The following is an 8,197-nucleotide window of genomic DNA, read 5'->3' on the forward strand; positions in this document are numbered from 1 at the left end:
ACCCAAATATCAAAACATAAGTCTGAGAGTGTTGTCCAAATACTTCTTGAACTCTGGCAGACTAGCTGCCATGACCGCTTCCCTGGGGAGCTTGTTCCAATGCCTAACCACTGTCTCAGTGACGAACCTTTTCCTAAAATCCACCTAAACCTCCTCTAACACAGCTTCATATCACTCCCTCAGGTCCTATCCCTGGTCACCAGACAAGAGATCAGAATCTGCCCCTCTCCTCCCCTTGTGAGGAAGCTGTAGGCCACAATGAGGTCTCCTCATTGTCTTGTCTCCTCAGTCTTGTCTTCTCTAAACTGAACAAACCAAGTAACCTTAGGTGCTCCTCTTATATCTCCTCTGCCATGAAGGGAATTATGCAATTCACTTGTAAGAAAGTTGCAACAATATATTTATTGATGAAAATAGTGACTTACTAGGGCTTAATCACGAATAAGACAGCAATTTAACAAAGGTCTAATGGTAACTGTGACATTAATAAGATGCATGATGGCAAGGTCACTTGATTAGTTACTACATAGAGGATAGGGTCAGACTAAAAACATCAGGGAAACCCTCATGTTGAGTCACAAGGTTCAGAATGAAATCCCTTTTGCTGTCTAAACTTCCAGGAATCTAGATATGACTGGATCCTATCCCACTCCTAGACTTAATGGTTTATGCCTGAAGGATTATATAAACAATCAATCCCTTATATCACTTAGCTAAGATTATAAAGTTTTAGCATACTACTTGCACAGTTTCAACAAGGTATTTATTAGTCAATTATCAAGTATCTGCCACAGGTAAGGGATATCTCGACCTTGGGGAGTAACCTTGAGAAGCATCCCAGCTCTAGGGATCGATGCTGGCATGCACCCTGCTGTAGTACAGGAGAACTCAACAGGCTCTGGGCTATCACCTCTTTTTGGGATAAGATGGTTGACTACAAGTCATATTTGCATACCAGCCATATTTGGCTAGTGCATGCTCCATTAGCCCTTGGATTTACTCCCCTGAATCAACCTTGAGCCTGGCTTGGCTATCACAACTAGATACATACATCACAGTCAACACTGAGAGTTATTACCCAAGCAGGGTTAAGGGTGAACGATCAGGCTGGGGAAGAGAGGGCGAGAGAGTACACCACCACGCCCTCTATACACTTCACCTTCTTCATAGCCCTCCTTTGGACATTCCCTAACAGTTTTATATGCTTTTTATATTGTGGTGCCCAAAATTTCACACAGTGCTCAAGAGGAGGATAGATCAGCTCAGAATAGAGTAGGACAATCACTTCTCTTGACTAGCTAGCAATGCCATGCTTGATGCACCTCAGGATACCGTTGGTCCTTTTGACTGCCAGTACACACCATTGACTCATATTCAACTTGCCACAGACACGAACCCCAAATCCCTTTCAGCAGGGTTGTTTTCCAGCCTCCCATCCCCAAGTCTGTACACATATCCAGGGTATCCCCCACCCAGGTGCTGAATCCAGCACTTGCTCTTGTTAAACTTCATATGGTTGGTGATTGCCCAGCCCTCTAATTTGTCAAGATCTCTTGGCAAGGCCTTTCCACCCTCATCGGAGTCAATAGCGTTTCCTAATTTAGTATCATCTAATAACTTAGTATGCGTTTAAGTTCTGTGTACAGATAAATTATAAAATCTTTTTAGAGAACTGACCCTAAAATGGGTCCCTGGGAAACCCCAGTAGTGACTGGTTGCCAATCTGATGTGACCCCATTTACTATAAGCTTTTCAGACTGACCCATTGTTCATCCAACCTATTATGTATTTGTCTAGCTGTATGCTGGACACATCGTCCAGAGTGATATTGTGAAAAAACATTATGAAAATCTTTGTTGAAATCCAAAAAGATTACATTTCCTGCCCTCCCTTGGTCAAGTAGATGAATGACCTTGTCATAAAAGGAAAGTAATTTCATTAAACAGTACTTTCTTCTCATGAGCCAGTGTTGGCTGTGACCAATGACTGCATTGCCTTTCAAGAGTTTCTCAATAACTCCCAGAATAACCTTCTACATCTCTGTCCTCTGGCTAGTCCATGATCATTTATAAGATTCCAGGGTGACTGGGGTTTCCTATTCAAGCCCCTCGTGTGATCTGTGGAACCCACTTCTTCCACATAGCATCAGTTGCATGACATGGGACCCTCCATTTGAACATTCAGCCCATTACTGAAAATCAGGGTTCTAAGAAGAGCTTGGCACCCTAGTTCCCAAACTCTATGGATTAACCTCAAATCTCCCCTGGTGCTTTCTGCCAAAAGCTCCATGTGGGGCCATTCTCCACAGCTGTGGTGTAGAACACATTTTTTACATTTTGTCCTGTCCAGACAGGGAGTCTTGGTGCATTATTGTTGTCAGGGTGCCATTGCTGTGGTTTAACTCTGCAGGCAGCTAAGCACCACAAAGCCACTCATTATCCCCAGCCACTAGTAGGATGGTAAAGAGAATCAGAAACAAACAAACAAACAAACAAAAAAGGTAAAAACTTGTGGGTTGAGATAAAGACAGTTTAATAGGACAGAAAAGGAAGAGATAATAATAATAATAACAACAATAATAATAATAACGAAGAAGAAAAGAAGAAGTAGAAGGAAGAAGAGGAAGAGGAAGAAGGAAGAAGAAGGAAGAAGAAGGAAGAAGAAGGAAGAAGGAAGAAGGAAGAAGGAAGAAGGAAGGAAGAAGGAAGAAGGAAGGAAGAAGGAAGAAGGAAGGAGGAAGGAAGAAGGAAGAAGGAGGAAGGAAGGAAGGAAGAAGGAAGGAAGAAGGAAGAAGGAGGAAGGAAGGAAGGAAGAAGGAAGGAAGAAGGAAGAAGGAGGAAGGAAGAAGAAGAAGAAGAAGAAGGAGAAGAAGAAGAAGAAGAAGAAGAAGAAGAAGAAGAAGAAGAAGAAGAAGAAAAGAAGAAGAAGAAGAAAGAAGAAGAAGAAAGAAGAAGAAGAAGAATAGGAAGAAGAGGAAGAGGAAGAGGAAGAGGAAGAGGAAGAGGAAGAGGAAGAGGAAGAGGAAGAGGAAGAGGAAGAGGAAGAGGAAGAGGAAGAGGAAGGGGAAGAGGAAGAGGAAGAGGAAGAGGAAGAGGAAGAGGAAGAGGAAGAGGAAGAGGAAGAGGAAGAGGAAGAGGAAGAGGAAGAGGAAGAGGAAGAGGAAGAGGAAGAGGAAGAGGAAGAGGAAGAGGAAGAGGAAGAAATCACCTCTTGCTGATTGATTCATAGCCACTCTCTGAATAGTGTCCCCCCTGCCTGGCCAACTTCATCATGAAACCATATTATATGGAATATCCCTTTGGCCATTTTGGGTCACCTGTCCTGGTTTTATCTCCTCTGAGCACCTTGTACACCCCCAGCCTCCTCACTGGCAGGGCAGTACAAGAAACTGAAAAGTCCTGAAATAGTGTAATCACTTCTCAACAACAACTAAAACATCAGCGTGCTATCAGTATTATTCTCATCCTAAATCCAAAACACAGCACCATACCAGCTACGAGGAGGAAAATTAACTGTCTCCCAGCTGATACCAGGACAACTGTTCTGGTAATGATCAGCTCCTGCTGCTCTTTGACCCTCAACAACTCCACAAAAATATATTAGTTGTTTATATTACAACTTTCTACATTACAAGAATGAATTTTATCAGACATACAACATTATTTGAAAAAAAAAAAAAATCTTCTGTGAGGACAGTGACTTAGCCTATACCTTCCAAGTATTTAAATCAATTTGATGTAATATACAAAGGAACCCATTCATTTAAAACACTAATACTGCCAATATGAACCAATGAAGTTAATAATTTTACCCATTTGGGTTATTTATTGAGCACTGCACTTTCCATTGCTGCTGGGATACAGGGCTTTTACATTTCTTCTTGGATGATTAATATATATACATTCTTTGTCTGAGAAAGAGAAAAAAGCTATGTGTGGCTATTGAAGGTTACAGTAGTTAAATGCATTGTTCAGTGTCTTATGTAAGAATTCTGGATGGATGACTCCATTTGAGACATCCCTCGTCATAACAATAATTTTCCTTTTAGATGGATTCTGATAATTTTAGTGGATTTCAGTAATAAATAACTGCAAACAAATATTTGCTTTCCCACTGTGAACAGAGCAGGAAATGTAACAATTATACCATGCCAAAGGCATTATCATGTGTCTAATACTTCAGTTCTGAGACCTGTATGATTAACTATGTATGGTTAACTATGTAACTATTCTGAAATGCCATCATGCTGAGAAAAATATAAAATAAAATGTCATTCCTAATGCAAATGGAGGTAGAACACTGCTTTCATCACATTTCACTTTCCTTCCCTTTTTTGGTGTTGAAAGTCAAACTTTCTGTTCTTTTAGTTTTCCATCCAACAGAAAGAGCCCTCAATATAGCTGTATGAGCTCTGCTAGTATCCATGTTTATACAAAGATAAAGAGATACGTGCTTTATAACTTACCTACTTTTATGACATTTCTCAAGGTTTTTTGTTTGTTCTAAAAAGAATAGTCTAATTCATAGCAATGAGATGGTATCCACATAATCCACAAAGAACCTAAAATAAGAATTAAATTGTCACACTTGATCTATTAATTGAATTAGCCTTAATCTCAAAAGGGTGGGGGATAGCCCTAATTTATTTTTTTCTCTTTAGTATAATCAAATAGCTACAAATAGATTATCTTTTCTGTTTACAGAAAAAAAAAAAAAAGTTTAAATTATGCTAACATAAAATTAGACCAAATGAAAAATAGGCCATGATGGGCACTACTTCGTATTTTGGTGTCATAGTTGTTTGTCTGTGTTTAGATTTGATTTATTGTTTTATTTTGTTGTTGTTGTTATTTTGTTTATTTGTTAGTTATAGGGGATAGTCAGAACAGCGAATACTTGTGCTTTTTGAAGGAGTCAAAAAATGTGTTAATGATTTGGTCAAATTGGTATCAGATTTTCCAAACAAGTTCTCACAAAAGAAAAGGGAAGATTCTAGGGGAGAAATAAAATAAAATAAATAAATAGATAAATAAAGCTCATGTTTCTCATTAAAAAAAAAAAAAAGGAAGCTACAGAATCCTACAAAGATATATATTAACTTATGAGCCTTTTAGAGTATTCAAACATGATAATAGACAAAATTTGCAGTTAATATGAACTGTATAAACTGTAGTCAAAAATAAAACAAAGCACAATGAAATGCAGAAAGTTGTTACGATTTTGAATGCCTTTATAACAAAATGATGAAATTCAATGCTGATGAGTACAAAATTTGTAATAGTAAAAAATATAACCCTAATTTACAGTAAGGATTACAAATTTAGTTGTTAACACTATTTCTATACTCAGGAGTAAAAACTGTTGAATAAAATAAGACTTGAAAAAAGCTAAATAAGTAGAATTATGACATAGGCCCCTAAAATTATGAGCAATAAAAATAAAATCAAAAGAGTAAATTATTTAACTCTTTCTCAAAATGTAAAACCTTCTGATGAAATGCCCAAATACCATGCTTTAAATAAATAAAAGGAATTACTCATACACTGTGTACTGAAACTTTGCAAATCATTCCTACCAGATATTGTGGAACCCAAAAGCATAAAGTTGTTATAAAAAGAACAAGATAAATTAATGGAGAAGATCCAACAATTGTTAGTAAGTACAGTGGTGTGACAGAAAACTCCAGTTCCAGAAGTCCCTAACCCGTAAATTGCTGGAAACTCTGACAATACTCTAAAAAACAATTTTTGTCTTTTTTTTTCTTCTTTAGCTTGTTTCTTAGATTAATCCCTTAACCAACCTTTATTGCAACTATCAGAAATGGAGTTGGTTGACTAACCAGACCTTTGAACTGATCTAGATTAGATCTTTTTTACATTCTCTTTTGTACTTCAATACATAATGTTCTTATCAAATGTTTGTTTATTGTTTATTTTTTGTCATTTTTTACAATACTCGCCTTATACACAACTGTTTCTAGATCACTTTTTATAATCTTGCATATATATAATGTCAGAATAAATAGAAATATTGTGTCTAACCTTGTTAATATAGTCAAATATTTACCAATACATATTATAAATATTGTCTCTTTTCTAGCTATCCAATCCTTCTTGAAACTAGCATGAATGTATTTGTTATTCACAAGGATAGCTCAAACAGTAAATGGATTCTTCCTAAAAGCATCCCTAATTATTTAATTACTTGTTATTCTGCCATTCCTAGGTCACTTAAGTTACTTATGAGATTGCTTTTCTTCTCTTGAGTGATTTCACATAGGCTTTGTATATTTCTAAGCAGCAGCTACCAGAATCTTTACTGTAATGCTAACTCTTTTCCACAGAGTATACCATCTTCTGGAGAATTATGAGGAACACCATTAAAGCCTTTTCATAGTTGGGGCATTCCTTCTTTTATACATTATTTTCCAAGCTCCATTTATTGGAGGTGGGGAGAAGGAAGAAGTACAAATGATGATATAATAGATGTGGTTACATTTTACATCTTGACCTGGTGTTCCTTCTGTATTTCAGCCAGCTTTGCAATTCATCTCCAACTACAAAATGCACCTTTGGGGCCCCTCTGGGGTCCTGAGTGCATTCACAACCCTCAGTTCTCAAGGCCACATCTGAAATGGGGCAGCTATGTGACCTGAGCTCAGGCTGCAGGAAAAGAGGATGAGATGACAGAAGCCTTATTTGAGCCTTCCCCCTCTGTGAACAGAATCTGCTACCAACCTCTAGTGTTGACATTCAGTCCTTGACTAAGTGGTGTCTGTACACAGCCACGTGTGTGGCTATGCAGATCACTGTGGACTGGCTTTCTGCTTTGTCCTCGGACCCATCTTGAGACAATCCATGACCCAACTAGCAGCCACTGGCTGCTTGGTAGGCCCTGGTCACCATCACAAGCCCTGCCTCATTCACCTCTTTCTGGTGCTGTTTGCACTGCCCTACTAATTTCACATCACCTGCAGCTCCTGGCTCTCCAAGCCCTTGATGCCACTCCCCCAGATGCCTGCTGCTCTGATAGCCTCTCCGTCCCATGTGCTAAGTGGCCATGTTGTTTGACTGCTCCTGGTGGTATCACTTCACTTTTTGTTTACATAAGTCCACCCTGGAGCTGTCAACAACTGTGTCCTCCCCATCCCTGATCCAGAAAAGGTAGTGCATCAGACATGTTCAGCTACAAAGGCTACAGTGGCTCAACCGCACTTTGCCTCTTCCAGAACCTACTTCTTCCTGGACATTCATGCTGCTTCTTAGTGCTTAAGCATTCACTTTCAGATTTCTTCATCTTTATAATCCTCTTCACATGCCTCCTAATGAACTGTTCCTATATACTTCCATCTTGAGACATAGGGAAGATTTTTCAAATCTATAGGAATTCAATCACTGTGTCTTTGATCCCTTTGAATACTTCTGAAAGCCAAACAACTCAGTACTTTCCCTCAATTAAATATTAATGCCTCCACCAAAATTACTCTAAAAGAATCCACAGACAAAATACCATTTCCTTCACCCACAAGCACTTTTTGTGCTTTCTGTATCCTCTGGGATTTCAACTTAATTCAGTGAGGAAGAAGCAGTAACAATAATAATAATAAATAATATAAAATCAAGACTGGGAGATCTGCAAGCCTTAAACACTGCTGTTATTTCATATTCTGTATACATTGTCAAATACTCATTTCAGTTTTTGATTTCTATCATCTTTAACATGCATGCTAATTTTCTCAACTATGCACAACAGGATTTCTTTCTTTTATATATAAATCACACCCTCCGATAGTCATCTGCTGCCTATAGCAGAGGTTCCTTGAGCCATAATTTGCGGCACAGTATTCTGACCATAATTTTTCATCACTTCAAACACAGTAATTCTGCTATCTGAGAACTGTGATATACCAATGACCTTTCCATCTTCTCCTCTTTATTCCCCATTCACTGATAATTTCCATGCAATTTGCTGTAGTTTAAACTTCATTATTCTACTTGATAGCTCTAGTTCATTACACATTTTTTTTCTATATTGAATGGAGATTTTAGGTAACTCATGCTTTGACTGAAGCATGCATTTTTTTGCTACAAGATCACTACTGTATCTCTCTGTTTGAGAAGGTAATTAGAAAAGGCTAGCTTCTCTTTCCTCACAATTTTCCTCCAGAAGAAAACATGTGATGACAAACAGAGGACCA

This window comes from Anser brachyrhynchus (assembly GCF_964034855.1).
Source record: "Anser brachyrhynchus genome assembly, chromosome: 1".
Lineage (NCBI taxonomy): Eukaryota > Metazoa > Chordata > Aves > Anseriformes > Anatidae > Anser > Anser brachyrhynchus.